Here is a 3,760-nt window from a genome sequence, read left to right on the forward strand (position 1 = left end):
ATTGCACTTAAATGAACTTCAAATTGCACTTGAACTATATTGGCCAAGTCAACAATTCTTCAACATGTACATGTGGTCAAACGGTCAAAGTCACAATTGTTACATCATTCCCCCGTTAAGTGAATTTCGTCCCGAAATTCGATAGAAACCTCATCACTAAACAAATGTGTAATTTTTACTATCGTATAACGTTTGTTCTTCACTTTCTTGTCCTTACGCTCTAATATCTCTACCGGCTTTGCAACAAAAATTGAGCTTCTTGTCCACTTGAATCTCATTCATGGGCACATGTAATGTAGGATCCACCAGGCACTTCCCTAGGTTACAAATATGGAACACATCATGCACACCGTTATCTTCTTGATGTAGCTTCAATCGGTAAGCCACTTTGCCCACTTGTTCAATGATCTCAAAAGGTCCAATGTATGTTGGTCCAAGCTTGCCTCTCTTTACAAAACGGACAACACCCTTCCACGAGGGGACTTTCAAAAGCACATGATCACCAACATTGAACTCCAATGGCCTTCGCCTCACATCGGCGTGTTTCTTTTGTCTCTCACAGGACGATTGTAATCTCTCCTTGATTTGAGAAATCACTTTTGTTGTATCATTTACTATTTCCGGCCCAATAAGTTGGCTTTTACCACTCTCCGTCCAAGAGAGTGAAAAGCGACACTTTCTACCATAAGGTGCCCTAAATGGTGTCATTTGAACACTCGCATGATAACTATTATTATACGAGAACTCAACTAGTGGTAGGTGCTCGTCTCCCAAGTTCCACCAATGTCAATTGTATAAGCCCTCAACATGTCTTCAAGTATTTGAGTGGTTCTATCGGTTTGTCCATCCGTTTGAGGGTGAAGCGTCTTACTCATGTCAAGTTGAGTACCCATTGCTTGTTGAAAGGCTTTCTAAAAAATTGAGTTATACCGGATATCTCTATCGGAGATGATAGAAACCGGAACTCCATGCTTAGACACCACTTCCTTAATGTACAAGCGCGTAATGGTGTCAAACTTTTCGGTCTCACGAATGGCTAAGAAGTGAGCCGACTTTGTCAACCGATCCCCTATCACCCATATAGTATCACAACCACCTCTTGTCTTCGGTAACTTCGTGATGAAGTCCATTATAATCTGTTCCCATTTTCCATTCCGGTGTCACCGGTTGCACCAATAAACCAGGTGGCTTCTTATGATCGGCTTTCACTTTTAAGTAAGTAAGGCACTCACTCACATATTTAGCCACATCACGTTGCATGCCCGACCACTGATAAAAGTCCTTCCTATACATCTTATCTGAGCTCGGATGGTAGCGAATATCACAATCACAATCTCTAAAAGTTCAAGTCATCTTCTTGTCTCACATTCAACTCACTTGATTGAAAATATGTTGAAGACTTTTATGATCGGTGTAGATTTCACATTTGGTGCCATAAGGGTAATGTCTCCAACACTTCAAGGCAAAAACGACCGCTCCCAATTATAAATCATGAGTGGGGCTAGTTTTTCTCTTGCACTTTAAGTGAACGGGAGGCAAAAACAATGACCTCAGCCCGTTGCATAAGCACACACCCCAATCCTTGACCCGAAGCATCACACATATCACAAAATCCTCTACCCATCCGAAAGACTCAAGATTGGTGCATCACACAACATGTCCTTGAGAGTTTCAAAGGCAACTTCTTGCTTCTCGACCCTCTCAACACCTCCAATTCTTGACCGCTTCAATTTGCTAGGATCTACATGAATCCATCTTTGCTCACCACGTGATCGTGTGTAGATGCAGATTCGTTACAATAATCGCAACATAGATTTGATTATTGTTTTAGGTTTTAGGAACTATGTTTGTAATCATTTAAATAAGAACTTGTGTTGATATTTAATGATTATGTTTGAACTTCAATATTATATCTGTTTGTGTTTTATATTGTGTTTGTATGTTATATATTGTTTTGCAGGTACAAGAACATAGAATCAAGGTTTATAAGTGTCGTAGAACACTTAAACGGTGATTGAATGTTATGTACGAGCTAAACGAAGCCAAATAAAGCACCAAGGAGTCGAACCTCGTGCGGACATCATCAGCATGTAGGACTGACCTCGTGCTGACGTCAGCACGAGGGAGATCGATTGATGCTTATTTTGGGTCTAATACGTAATTAAGGCCGAAGCCCACACAACCCAATAATCTTCTAGATAAATACAAGACCTAATCTACGGAATTAGGTTAATCGTTTTGAATCTTGGTTAATCGTTTGGTAAATCTACGAATTAAGGTTAATTGTTCCTTCATGTGATCTCCTACACGAACCACAAGCCTTGTGCATCTCCTTGGGTTGGTTAATTGCTCATTAATCGACGAAAGGCAATAGCAATCTAGTTATCTCAAGAGGATTCTGCACTCTTGACATAACGAATCACATCTTATTACGATCCACGCAACAATAGGGTACCTTATAGGTGGTATCAGAGCCCTAAGGTTGATTACCAGAAGGTGTAAGATCGTTTGATTTGCTATTGATTGCAAATTCGATTCGAAATTCGTGTTATTTACCATTTTCGTGACCTTCTTCGTGTCACTTCGTGCTTATGTCATCACGAGGTGTACTTCGTCTTCGTGCTTACGTCATCCAGTGACTTCGTGTTCACTTCGTGCCACGTCTGCACGAACTGCTCTTCGTGCTATAGTTCGTGAAAAGTGTACTTCGTGTCTACTTTGTGTCACGTGCACTTCGTGCGATCCTCGTGTGACTTCGTGCCACGCATCCTTTTTGTGTTATTTCGTTTGATTTGATTTCAAAAGATTTGAAATGACTACCATACCAGCTGCCGTAAACTCACCAAATGCCCTATTTATCAGTCAGATGATCATGCACGATCATGAGGTTGGTCATGGAAACACACCTCCAAAGTTGTTCCGTATGGAAAACTATTGGATGTGGAAGACACGTTTTGAAGACTACATTCGTCTCACTGACATGGACATGTGGCTTGTGATAACTCAAGGTTTTGATTGGCCTTCGTATGAGAAGAATGGAGTGATCGGTAGGTATACTTATGCTGATATGCCGATTGAAGAACGAAAAAGGTATGAAATTGAGGGAAAGGCCTTGTCCACTCTTACTATGGCCTTACCTCAAGATAGTGTACACTTGTTCAAAAAATACACTACTTCAAAGGATTTATGGGACGCTCTTGAAAGATATTGTGAGGGCGATGTAACCTTGAAGAAGAATCGTATCAAACTTCTGAAGCGCCAGTATGAAGCCTTCAATGGACTAAAAGGAGAATCTCTTGACGAGATTATTATTCGATTCAGTCATTTGACTACTGAGTTGTCATATTTTGAGGTTGTTTATCCTCAAACTGAGCTAGTCGATAAGTTTTTGGATTCATTACCTAAGACATGGACTGATTATGTTCATCAACTTCAAGATGATCAGGAATATAGTACATGGGACTTTGAAAAGGTAGTTTCCAAGCTGAAGAACAGAGATATGAAGGGAAGAATTAATGATACTCACTCGGATTTCACTCAAGATCCATCATTGTATCATGCTAAGTCTGTTCATTTAGCAAGTTCTAGCTCGGGGAATAATGCATTCTTAAGTGGTGCAGAAGCTATACCAATAGTAGATGCTGAAGGTATTGCTGGATATGTTGCTTATGACAATGCACATACGAATGTCAATAGCAATGTACAATCTTTTCACTCTATGCCAAATAGTATGAGTTCTGCAAAAGGTAGAATGAGTGTT

The sequence above is a fragment of the Erigeron canadensis genome, chromosome 5 (assembly GCF_010389155.1).
Source record: "Erigeron canadensis isolate Cc75 chromosome 5, C_canadensis_v1, whole genome shotgun sequence".
Taxonomy (NCBI): Eukaryota; Viridiplantae; Streptophyta; class Magnoliopsida; order Asterales; family Asteraceae; genus Erigeron; species Erigeron canadensis.